Source organism: Podarcis vaucheri (genome assembly GCF_965113315.1).
Source record: "Podarcis vaucheri genome assembly, chromosome: 1".
Taxonomy (NCBI): domain Eukaryota; kingdom Metazoa; phylum Chordata; class Lepidosauria; order Squamata; family Lacertidae; genus Podarcis; species Podarcis vaucheri.
Window position 1 is genome coordinate 88,203,859 of NC_138759.1, and position 13,254 is coordinate 88,217,112.

A 13,254-nucleotide genomic window follows, 5' to 3' on the forward strand; every position below is an offset into this window, starting at 1 on the left:
TTTCTTCTGACCACTACAGGGACTGTATAAATATGTGTATTCATCAACGCAGAATCCTCAATTGAGATTGAAACATTAAAATCTTCTCCAGCCCCCCAAAGCAAGAGGATGACACAAAAAGGAAGTCTCTGTCAAATCTCCAGTGCTCCCCAGAAGTCTTGGAGAACAGGATACATCACGTGCTGATGCAGTGAATTCTGGGAGTTTGTTTCCTAATTAAATTAGGGGAAAATAAATCACTAGTGCTTTGAAAGACAAAATATTAAGAGAATCAATCAGCCCAGTTAGTCCCTTCTGTTTGTCTACAAAGGAATCCTTGGAACTCTTTAATGAGTAGGAGGCAGTGTTTATGATGTATATGAGTAGCACAGGGAATGTGATACACTGATTTATAGATGGTGTGTGCATCTCAGGGCCAAAATAAGTGCAGTGTGAGGATACAGGTGCCTGCATTGCATTTGCATTTCCCCCCACTGTGAAACTAAATGTGAAGCAGATATGGGAGGGGCAGTTTAGATCTGGGAAAGGGCAGGAGCATTAAACTCCCCAGCACTGCTGCTCCAAACAAAATCAGAGCCCACCCCATAAAATTAGAGCCCCTTCCCCCATTTACTTTAGGCGACAGCTTTAAAGTTCAAAAGAAAAAACTTAAAGAGATAGGAGTATTTCCCATTTCCCTGTAGTTCCCTCCCCCCCGCACAGAGCTACAATTCCATGCACCCGTAACAAACTACAGTCCCCAGGATTCTTGGGGGTGTGTGTGTCATGGGCTTTAAATGTGCATTGAATGTGTTTCACATGTACAGTGTGGATCTGCCCTTGACTTTCAAGTGATCGCTTTAGGCTTTGACACTGAATGACATTTGATTATAATTCACACACATCCATGTACTTGGCACTTTCTTAGGTCTTTGTGCACCAGAATTCTTGCTGCAATGAGCTCATTGGCATTCTAGGGGGCACACTTTTTTATGCCAGTGGCTGCTATGCTCTTCACACGTGAAACTCTGTAGGAGCTGCTTCTGCAGGGGCTCCTACATCTACTCCCCCCCCCCCGCAGCTGTGGTGTGTGTGTCCCGGCACAGATCTCAGACATGTCTGTGGTTCATCAAAATTCCAGCCACAAAGGAGAGACCATGAAGGAAAGAGCATCATCTGGCTAAATGGATGTTAGTGTTAGAAGTGAGGGAGGGCAGAAGGGGCCCTAACTGATCTCCCATATGTTCAGAGCTCCTCTCATGCAAACTTTACCAACCCTGGTGCCCTCTGTTTTGAACCACAACTTCCATTAGCCCCAGCCAGCAACTATTGGGAGTTGTAGTCCAAAACATCTGGAAGGCACCAAGTTTTGCAAGGGCTGCTGCCATGTTTAAGGGTAGCATTTCAAACTCTAATGCAAAACAAAACATTGACCTGATTGGGTTTCTGGTAGATTTAATCCAAATGCGCTTTTGATAAGCTGAGAAGGGCTAGCTGAAAACAGGGGCCTTCCTAAGATGTGCAGGATCGAGAAGAGGATGGTGGTGTACTTTCTAACCCTGTCCCACCTACCAGAAGAAGTCCTGTTAGTCACTATTGTTTCTTTGGGTAACACCTGGTAACTAGCTGTTACCGGTCTACTTTTGTTAAGCTTGGGTGAGGGAATTAATAACAGGGCCTCTCTCCTCTTCTGACTTTTTAATGTTTGCTTTTAATCGATGATCTTGCCCAGCTACCGTTTTATCAACCAGTTTGAATTCATGCCACTGCTGCTTGCAGTGGGGCTGTGATGATGGTATCTAATTAGCTAATACCAGAGCAAATGCCTTTAGTTATGAAAAGAGAGATCATCTTCATCACAGATTCCATCAGTTGGTCGATAAATGTGCTTGAATCCATCTTGCTCCATATTGTCATATGCATTTGATGTTTCTATGTTGGTTCTGGTTTGGGAAGCTCCGTCCCCACCAAGGCCTCTGCTCCTATCCCCTGTTTTTGTCCCCGCAGTTCTCATCTAGATTTAAGCCAGCCTCGTCCAAAATCTTCTGGACCATGGACATTAGGAGGTGTCCTTTATCTTTCAGGCTGTCCGAATGGCAGGGGTCTGCTTTTCTGTCGCATGACCTGTGTGAGAATTTTGGGCCACAGCTCCCCTCCGCCCTATCATAGTCACGGGGAATGTAGCCATATGAGGAGGTGTTGCATTCACGAGGTCTACAGTCTTTGTTCTTTTCCAGCAGGTGCTGCTGTATCTGCTGCAATGCTGTTACCAGAAGCTCTCTGGCATACAGATCCAGGGATTGCTTGTCCGGCACCTTGCTTCCTGCTGGGAAATGTTTCCTTGGGCATGGGCCACCTGCTCTTTCCTTTCCATAGTCACAAGACTCCCTTTTCATGGACGCAAACTGCATGCCCTGACTGCAATGGCCCCGGGCCCCCCCTGCTTTATAGGTTGCAAAGGTGAAGTTTTGAGCTCTGTACTGCTTATCATCTCCCAAGATGAGTTTAAACAAGCGCTTCACCATGACTTCCAAAACCTCCGCGGTCTTCTGGGTTCCAGCCTTGTAAAGGTTCCTCTTCAGTCCACAAACAAAATCAGAGTCTGTCATGAGTGCCCCTGTGATGTTGTGCAGGTTTTTCATGGAGGAGTCTATTAAGTCTGATACGATTTCCTTGGTGTGCTTCATAAGTACCTCTTTCAAAACGGCACATGCTGGCGGAGGGTGCCTACCTTTCTGGACTCTCATGGTCTTCAGGAAAGACAGCATCATGTCTGAAGCAACCTGATTTGCATACACCATCATCCCTTTGCTTATGGAAGTCATGTCGTCTGCTTTCCTTTCTTTGTCCATATACATGGCTTCATGTTGCTTGAAGTCATTGTGGTTTGCCATGTCACCTGAAAATGGGTCGTCCCTCTTGGTTTCTGGAGGTGTCTTGCATCGTTCCATATTCTCAGCGATATTCACCTTGTTCCTGTTGCTGTGGGGGCTAATGATATGGCGGGTGCATTTCCCTGAGCTTTCCCATTTCTCCTTGATCTCCTTGCGTGTCATTTCAACAACTAAGTTGCAGAGCTTATTGGCGTAATAGGCAATGTCATCTGAGTTCCCTCCCTCACTACCGGCACTGGAAGAAGTGTTGTTGTTGTTCCTGGATGCCAAGTCAAGTACCTTAGTATTGCGAGGCTTTCTTAAGGATGTCAGCGCATGCTGGAATCCAACTGCATATTTCTGGAGGTCATTGTTGAGCCAGCTGACAACATTGTCATCATCAATGGATCCTTGCTTGAAAAGGCAAACTGCTCCCTCAGTATTAAAGCAGCTGTTTTGCTCATTGTCCTTGATTATGATGACCTCCCTCTCTTCCATATTCGCCAAGTCCAGCTCATTGTCAGGGTCAGAGATGTTCTTGGATCGACCAGTAGCTCCATCTCTCTCCTTTGAGTTCAGGTTGGCGACGTCGACAAAGCAAATCACTTTACGTTCCTGGTCTTTATGTGTAGCAGGGCTGTAGAGGTTTATCTTGCACACACCAGCCTGGCTGCTGAGCCAGTCTACTTCCTGTGCCATCTTTGTTAGTTACAAGTAGAAATGGATCAAGAGCTGTGCAGTGTTCTTCTTCCAGCTGAGCAGCTTGGATGACCCGGCCAGACTTGGGATGTTGGCTCCTCTTAATCTTCCATGCTCTTCCTACCTCCAGGTGGTCTTCTCACTTATGTGGACACATAACAGCAGTGGTGACTTCACAAAGCATCAATGTTTTCCCACCAACCAGCAAAGAGTTGCCAAATGCTTTAGCAAGGGTGTGTCTTTCCACCACTACTGTAACCAGGGCTGTAGAGAGTCTTTCTTTTCAGATGAGCTGCTTTGGTGACCCTGCTAGACTCAAGATGTTACCTCTCTTACCTTTCCATGCTCTTCTGCCAGCAAGGGACATTTTCACTTGTGTGGACATGTAGCAACAATGACATCACAAAGCATCCAACCCACCCACCAACTAACTAACCAACCAACCAACCAACCAACCAGGGAGGTTCCTTTGTTTTAGCTTTGTAATTTTCTTAAACTATCATCTAGATGAGGATTAAGGCAATCCCTTTGAGCAGTCATTTTGATGACCAAGAGAATAAGTGAAAGCATGTGGATCTCTGAGCAGGTAAGAAAGAGACCCACTAGGAGGCAGACCCAGTTTGTGTGTTTCATTCTGTTTGAACTTCTGATGGATCCACATTTCAGGTTAACCTGGTACTTGCTAATGCTATTTTTCAGAAAGTATGTTTGCCTCTTTCTTTTTGTGGGGAGGTTTCCTACATCTGGAATTCAAATGGAACACTTACATTGGCTAGACAGTTCATTCCACTTTCTGTCCTGCATTAATAGCCCTCAGGGGTGACACAATCCAGACTGAAATGTGTTCGTAGAATCAGCTAGGAAAACTTTCACATCCAGGTCTGATGTAAACTTATCTAGAAGTAAGCAGCACTTCATTAAGGACAGCACTGAACTAAAGTTACTCATCACTTTTTGCAATCATTTTTGGCATTGCTGGAAAATGCTTTCTTTTTTGACACTATGCAAAAATGTTTGCTTTTTGGTTAAAATTGCTATCATTTTCCAATACTGATGCCAGCATATACAGCCGAATCCAATTGGTTGCTTTTACTCCCATGATTTTATTTACTGGTGTCGAAGAACATCATAATGTCAGATGTAATACTAAATAAGCATTTACATATATAGTGCTTTGATAAGTGTTCAAAGTGCTGGGATTACATTTTCTTTTAATCTTTACAACCTATCCCTGTAAGGTAGTAGTATTATTTCTGTGTTGCAGAGGGGGGCAGAGGCTGAAGGGGAAATTCTTGCTCAAGGCCACCAAATGAGCTCCATGGCAGAAGTGAGAGACAGACCAGTGTAGTGTTCTGATGCTGTTCTGCTCATTACATGATCTCTGATTGGTTTGGATCACCCACAGGAAAATTTTTGTTCCAGCAAAATTGTTAGCTTCAGTTGCCAGAAGCAATCACACCAATGTGATATGTCTGGCAGCCATCCCATGGTAAGCCAAATGACACTACCTCCACCCCCGGATTGAGCCCATTTGCATTATATTTTGTCTCATCATTCTCCCAGCCCCTTTTGGGCAGCCCCTTCCCTAGTGCATTGGGAATGGAGCAATTAGATTGTCACTGTATTCCAAGGATGTTGCATTTGCTCATGGATGATTTCTGCTGGGTTTGCTGCTCTCCACTCTTGAACAGACACAGATTTCACCCCTCCCATATCCAAGAATCTGCTGATGTTCTCTGCTGATTCTCCAGAGAGGAGGGGGCGGTTTTCTTGTTGGAGTGAATCCGGTGCGCACAACTCTAAGCTGCGGTCCACAGCACTTTGACCTGTTCCTGTGCAGAAGGTGGTCTCTGGAAGTGCTACCCCAGCTCGCCTGGCCCAGTCGGGGCTGAAGTGGATGAGTCCAGTTCGTGGCACTGGGCAGGCCAACTGTGAACTAGATTGGGCAAAAAGCTTAGTCCACATCCCAGGTTATCTGTGCAAGTGGTCGCTTTCATGCCATATGCTGGCATGCTCTAATCTTTCAAGCATGGGCTTTAACAAAAAGGAACCAGCCAGCTTCCAAAAGGAGAAGGGAATAAAGAAGCCAGAGAAGAACAAGCCTGCCTCCTGGTGGCAGATTCTGGGGTGGTACCCAGCAGCAACATTAAAATGAGCTCTGAGGCTCCATCAGCTTTCACCAAACTGGTCCCTCCAGATGTTTCGGACTACGATGGCCATATGTCACAGCCAAGCACTAGGCTGGCAAAGGCTGTTCCACTGTTCTTCACTCCAGGGACTGAATTTCCTATTCCTCTGGGATTAGATTCTCCTTTGTTTTGACCGGCTGATGAGATTTTATTAAAATACTCTCTGGCCTTTGGCAATATCCAGGTAAGCATTACTGGCTTACAGCACCATCTCGTACCTGTCTCAGAAGCTCAGTGGGGCTTAACTCCCAGATACACAGGTTAGGCTTGCATCCTTAAAATGTAGCATAGAAGAGGAATGCTGCCATTCCTCAGGAGAATTGGAAGGGATGCTGTGGGACCAAAGTTCAAGTCCCTACTTGGCCATGAAGCTCACTGGGGGCCCTTGGGTCAGACACAGCCTCTGAGCTTAACAAACTCGTGGGGTTATTTTGAGGATAAAATGGAGAGGGGGAGAATGATACATATCATATTAAGCTCCTTGGAAGACAGGCGGGATATAAATATAATAGGTAGATAAATGGGCATAGCCAGGATTTATGTTGTGGGGGGAGGGCAGAACTGAGCTGTCTGCAATATGATTGGTCAGTTAACTGAAAAATACTTAACTATTTTTATTTATTTACTTGATTGGGGGAGCAGCTGCCTTCCTGCCCCCTGGCTACGCCCATGGGTAGATAGTTGGGTAGATAGATAGGTAGGTAGATTTGAGATAGGTAAGTGGAGAGAGATTTAAGGAGCTTCTTTCCCTGCCTCCTGCCCACCAATATTATGTGTGTATGGCCCAGCTGTCTCTCTGCATATGCTTCAGGGTGCTCTGGTATATATTTGATATGCAATGTTGTAGCACTGCAAACAGATTCTGGGTATCTGTTTAAATTCTCAGGCTGGGATGGGTGGTGGTGCAAAATTGCTGCTGCCTTGGCTCTTTGTGTCAGGCCAGTGGGTCTGGTCTCGGGGCGGGTGTCACATTCCTCTGGCAGCCACAGACAGAAACTGGGGTGGGGGAGGTGACTTAGTCCGGCTCCCCCTCTGTGTGACAGAGCAACATTCTGTCTGGTCCCAGCCCCCACTTAAGCTGCAGGTGTGTGGGTGACGGGCGGGCAGCTCTCCCACTGATAGGCAAGGAGGCTTTGATGCCAGGGGCTGGGGGAGGAGGCAGCCCATGGACCCGAGTTCCTTTCCCATGGGCCTACGGCAGCTTTCCACATGCACCCTCCATCTCTTCCCATGACATAGTTTGCATTTCTCTCTCTATCTTATCTTGCTCTCGTTCTCCCTCCCTCCCTCTCTCTGTTCACTCCTCTGTTCCCAGCTGCGCCCCGGTTGTTTTATGGTTCTCAGCCCTGGGCCTCCACTAGTTCTCCACCTGTGCCCCCACCAACCATCTCGCTGAAGGAGGAGATGGCAGGTCTCCTTGATAACAGACAGGCAAAACAAAGACCTTCTGTGCCATGATGAGTAAGGGAAGAGCAAGGGGGGTGCGGTGAATGTCTTGTATACAAAGAGACCTGATCAGTAGATTTGAGAGTGTGCATATGATGTGGGATTACTAAAATATTGTACCTGTCATTTCTGGAGCTGACATACACTGGGCTGGCTGGAACGCTTGGTGTGTGTGTGTGTGTGTGTGTGTGTGTGTGTGTGTGTGTGTTGAGGGGCCTGCTTTGTACACACAGGTTAAAGTGTTCCTCAGCATTAACTACTTCATGGTGATAGTGAATCATCAGTTGTCTTCTCTGCTCCTGTTGTTGCACTGTGCTGCTCTGCTCTTCCTCTAAGACAGCTAGAAATGGCTGCTGTTGGAAGTGCAACACCGGACTCAGGATAACTCACAGCCCGATATTACCATCCAAACAAAGGTATTTCCTGGCCAAATCCCAGAACTTTCTTCCCAGCAATCAGTTCCATTCAGTGAAAAGTAGTACTGAACTAGAACTAACTGGCCTTTGAAGGCAGTTCCAAAACGGAGGCGATAAAACTCTCTCCACCCACTCCCCTTCCTCCTTCTCCACAGTGTTTAATATTCCTTGCAATGACAGATTCCTCTTTTTATTCCCCTCCATGTTCTGGCCAATAATCTCTGAACAAGTGGCAATTATTTCCTGCCCAGCTGTCTGAAGGTAGCAGCCTTGCTGTCGATGCCAGCAGTAAAATGCCCTCTAAACCAGAAGTGGAGAAGCTCTGGGTCTCCAGGAGGTATTGGAGTACAACTCCCACTATCCCTGACTATTGGCTGTGCTGGCTAGGGCTGATGGGAGTTGAAGTCCAACAACATATCGAGCACACTATTTCCCATACCTGCTGTGGACTCTAACTGGGAAATGCTGACACCAGCAGCTCCTGTAGCATATTAGAAGGGGCTGGTTCTGTCTAGCCCTTTCCAAGGACTCTTGATTCTCCCTGGTGCATGTATGTAGAAAAACCGGGGAAGAGGCTGGGGTCGAAAATCAACACTCACCCAAAGACTTCCCAGCTGGACCCAAGCACAGCCATGGATCCCCAAAACACCCCTCCCCCATTTATGCCCTGTAGCCATTTTCTCCCAGAGCTCTTTAATGATTCCCTGTCCCACAATATGAACAGCAAGTCAGACTTTCACAGAGCCCTTTCCCCATCATTAGGCACCTCAGCTGATTATTCCTGTGAATGAGTCAAGAAGGGGGGAAATGGGTGTAAACACCTGAAGGGCCTAAAAGGTACCGTAGGTGCTGCCTAAGCTGGTCTTTCTGTTTTTGTTCACACATGCAGTTACTGTTATTTTTTCCTGCCTTGCTCCGTTGGATCCAAGAACACCCCAGGGCCCATAATTTTATCACTGCTATGCCGTGTGCTGGCATAGATTGGATGTTCCCTGATCTCAGAAGGAGCAGCAGAATTGGGGCAATTCATGGTCCCCTTCATATAACAAGCACAAGGAAAACTTGGTAGCTTTTCTCCATTCTAGAAGGGAAGAGATACATGGACAACCAGAGACGAGCATACAATAACAGAACATACAAAAAGCGTTGTGGATTGGTTGTAGATTTAGTATCCCCCTCTGGTGGCAAGAATCAGAACTGTGGAGCTTGGCTTGGCTCTTATCCAAAAACTTCCGTTTCCCAAATTAGATACACACACACACACCTACTTTTTCACTTTTAGAGTGCAAAAATAACAGCCATTCACCTTCATAAGATGCCAGTTCCTATGTCTGTGGGTGAGTCTTGGTGAGTTAGTTCTTCATGGACAGGTAATTCTGTTGCAGCTCTGCAAGATCAGCTGAACCTGATGCAGAGATGCAGCAAAGCTATTCAGTTCCAAAGCTGAGGTGACCGGAAGGAGGTGAGTCCAAAGAGAGGGGGGGGGGGAGAGTGGGAGCGTTTCATGGTTCAATGTATGTATTACTAACTAGATACCAGGAGTTCTTCCATGGCATGCTAATGTGTCTTGGTGCAGTCCTTGGGAATTAGTCCTCTAAATGGATGGATGGAAAGATTGCTGGTCATGGGCATGTTCATGGGAGCAGAAGATAGGCAGACACATGCTCACCCCGCTTCCCTTGGCAGTGAAAAATTCATGGTTATTACTTATGTATTACATTTTAACCCTACCCTTCCTCTGAGCAGTTCAGGAGACCATACATGGCTCCCCACCCCTATTTGGTCCTCACAACATCCCTGCGAGGTAGGTTAATATGTGAATGGCTGAAGGCCCATGGCTGAGTGAGGATTTGAACCCAGTCCTAGTCTGACATTCTAACCACTACATGGCACACATGTGAGTGCTTCTGGATTTAGTTTCCTTTGGTTGAGAGGGCACTGGAGACTTAAGGAGCTTTGTAATGTTTGCTTCATTTGTAGAGTATACATACATAGAGGAAGACAAGCTCCCAAGTCTCATGCAGAGAAGTAACAAAGCCTGATGTTCTACCCTTGTCTCTCTTCACACCCTCCCTCTGTCTCCTTTTTGTCCTTTAAACTCTGCCAATGGTTTTACTTCTCAGCTCGGTACATATTGTCGCAGGCCCCATCCCTGTAGGGTGAAAGATGCCCATTCAGGAAACATGCATCCACAGTAACTAAAGAATACTAACATACTTTTGCCAAAAAGGCTTGGCTTTTAGCCGGATGCCATTTTAAGCAAACCCCATCCACTTTAACTAGGTCTTCACAAATATACCCATATATCCATGCTACAGCAAGTGTTTAGGTTTATTTTAATACATTAACATTAAGATATTTCTATGGTTATTACAAATTTTAAAAAATTGAATACAGTGGTACCTCAGGTTAAGTACTTAATTCGTTCTGGAGGTCCGTACTTAACCTGAAACTGTTCTTAACCTGAAGCACCACTTTAGCTAATGGGGCCTCCTGCTGCTGCCAGGCCTCCAGAACTTCTGTTCTCATCCTGAAGCAAAGTTCTTAACCTGAGGTACTATTTCTGGGTTAGCGGAGTCTGTAACCTGAAGCGTATGTAACCTGAGGTACCACTGTAATATTAACTAGTACTATTTAATGATTAAGTTTGGTTGGCTTCCATGTCTATTCAAGAATTCTGTATATCCCTGAATATTCTGTATATCTTCTTCATCATCATACTCATACCCCACCCATCTGGCTGGATTGCAGGGGGTTGGACTAGATGACCCTTGGGGTCCCTTTCAACACTATGAGTCTGTAATACCTTCAGCAGGGGTAGACAACATGGTGTCCTTCAGACATTGTGAACTACAACTCCCATTAGCCCCAGCCAGCATAGCCAATGAGACATGTAGTCCAAAGCATCTCTGGAGGACACTGCATTTGCTATCCCTGATCTTCCAGGTAGTCAACGTTTCCACATTACGGTGCCATTTGTTTGCCCTGCAGAAGAACAGAGTAGTTGCTGAGGGATCTGACTACTTATCGAGTTCTTTTAAATTGCCCCCAAGAGATGCAGAAAAGGTTGCTATGAGATAAACTACCTAGGCAATAACTACAGAAGGCTGCTTCTGTGTTAGCTTTTCAGTGTGAATAATGGTGAGGATGCAGCGCCACCTGTTGAACATATTGGATTTTACAAGTACTGGTATATACCGGTAGTTAGCCTGAAGACGAGGGAGCCCAGATGAATCAGGAGCTTTGCAAACACACTCAGCGTGACAGGAGTAGACAAATAGCCCAGGAACCTATGACTGCAAGGTGAGACCTTACTACTACCATTAGGCAGAACTGAGGCAGGTGCTGAGGGGCAGGGAGCAGTTGGGGGGGGGGGTTCATGGACAGAGCTGTATGTATGTGCCATGCAAACTACTCCTCAAGCAAGCTGGCTGTCCTCATGTGAAGAAGAAGAAGAAGAGTTTGGATTTGATATCCCGCCTTTCACTCCCTTTAAGGAGTCTCAAAGCGGCTAACATTCTCCCTTCCCTTCCTCCCCCACAACAAACACTCTGTGAGGTGAGTGGGGCTGAGAGACTTCAGAGAAGTGTGACTGGCCCAAGGTCACCCAGCAGCTGCATGTGGAGGAGCAGAGACGCGAACCCGGTTCCCCAGATTAGGAGTCTACCGCTCTTAACCACTACACCACACTGGCTCTAGAGTGCAGCAGAGGGCGCCACTCTATTGGGGAAGGGCCTTAGCTCTGTGGTAGAGAATGCAGAAAGACTCAGGCTCAGTCCCTGGCACTTCCTCAAGAGTAATCCTCACTGCCACATACCGACAGTTGGCAGACTTAGAGGCTATGACAGGTAAAACCACAGACAAAACTATTTTGGATTAACTAATCCAGAGTGAAAACTGCCCTGCTTCATTTTTCACCATGCTTACCTCTAATTAGAATTTCCTTCCTGGGAAATGTAATAAGCGAATAGAAAGAGAACCTATCCAATTGACGCTGACACAAAACCCCACACATACACTATGTAAAAGAATATCAGTTTCACCACAAGCCCCCTCCTCTCCCTCACTCTCTTCTTCCCCGACCTTCTACTGTACACAACACTAAGTTATCATATCAAATGTAACTGATCTGTAGAAAAGATTTTACAACCTGAAAAAACGAGAGAATGCATGTACTTTCGTAAACCAAGAAAGTATTTCAATAGAAATTATAAAAAAAGAATTTCCTTCCTAGGCAGCTTTAATCAGAAATAAGCCCTGATGGGTTAGGTGTGCAAGGTGAGGCTGATGGGTTAGGTGTGCAAATCTCCTACCAATTTCAGTGCTCTGTGCCACAGACCATACTGTTCCAGAGGATCTCCAAATCCTCCGGAAATGCTTTTAGGGAGTACAGTGGGGATGCATTAAGTAAGAGGGGTTCACAAAGATCAGGTGCCCTGCCTTGTGCTAAAGAGAAACACTTCCAAAGGGCCACCATTCTATTCCATTAGGTGACCTTGGGCCAGTCACTGCCTCTCAGCCTAACCTGCTTTACACGGTTGTTGTGGTGATAAAATGAGGAGCAGGGATAACCCTGAGCTCCTTGAGGAAAAGGTGGGCTATAACACCACCCAAAACAGACAGGTCATCCATGCCTAATCCAAAATTATACAGTGCGCAACAACTTTGATAGTGCTTGCTATAGTAACAGAAGACACATGAAAATGTTCTAGAGTAAAATTAATAACTCACTCTTAATCGCATGATGTAACTAGATCTTTATCACACAAAGCAATTAAGAGTGAGATAAAAAAGGGAAAGCAAAATGGGTAAGATTACTTATCAGATATGCATTTATCTTAATGGTTTGTCAATCAGAAAACATACATTTGTTGGTTAAGGATATGGAGTCGAAGCACATCAGTCAGAAAACTAAATAGCTAATTAAAAGCAGGAAAGAAAACATGGACCCTACGATATCTTCACCTTAAGTATTAGCTGAAGATAAAGCAATGGGTAGTGGGTGAGGTCTTTAGTTCCTTAGTCAGTCATACAATCTTGTCAAACAGATTGATGATTAATTTGTGTAGTCCACATGACAGTACCCTCAAAAAACACAAATTTTAATGCTTTCCCCTGTAAATTTGGGCTTACTCAGTACAGGGATAATTCAATAAACGGGGGGAAATCAAGCTTCAAACCACTCCACCAGGGGTAGCAGACAGTTTATTTCTGTGCTTTTGTGTGGGTGGATCAGTTGTTGCTCTTCTATTCCCCTTACATGACCAATACTTCCTCAATGCTTTCATTTCTTTTTTGGCAGAGCTCATGTAACTATTTTTGGTGTGCTCTTGAGTGAAGGTCCCCCTCCCCCGTTTGATCGCTCAGATTTGAAAAAAAATAGAAAACTGCAAGCAATTTTACAATGGCCTTTTCCACACTTTTTGTATGGGATTTGTTTATTTAAAATGTGTGCAAGCAGCTAGCTGCATGCATGCCCTGTTGGCACTTAACTGGCATAACAGAACCAACATAACAGAAGGCTGGGGCAAACACAAAAGGGAACTCCTACTGTTATGAACGGGAAAGACCAAAGTTGTGCCTCATATATAAATTCAAGTACGTGCAGGTTTGGATTACTCCGGTTGAATTCTAATTGAGAAAGCAAGGATT

General features: G+C 45.5%; 1 protein-coding gene and 1 pseudogene across 7 annotated transcripts in view; one reads left to right on the plus strand and one right to left on the minus strand.

Moving 5' to 3' along the window:
- Nucleotides 1–13,254, plus strand: part of CDK5R2 (cyclin dependent kinase 5 regulatory subunit 2) — a 42,494-nt gene that overhangs the window by 18,073 nt on the left and 11,167 nt on the right. The window contains exons 1-3 of one of the 6 annotated variants that reach the window (XM_082201885.1): nt 4,008–4,137; nt 8,365–8,439; nt 10,733–10,905. The exons of 1 other annotated variant lie outside the window; for it this stretch is intronic. The gene's annotated coding sequence lies outside the window, so the exon portion shown is untranslated. Of the gene's footprint in view, nt 1–3,999; nt 4,138–8,364; nt 8,440–10,732; nt 10,906–13,254 lie in introns of those variants that run through there. 4 more of the 6 variants (XM_082201884.1, XM_082201886.1, XM_082201882.1 and 1 more) reach the window with 4 other exon arrangements.
- Nucleotides 1,668–3,901, minus strand: LOC309520217 (A-kinase anchor protein 4 pseudogene; annotated as a pseudogene). Its single transcript has one exon. The product of its transcript is annotated as an A-kinase anchor protein 4 pseudogene (transcript).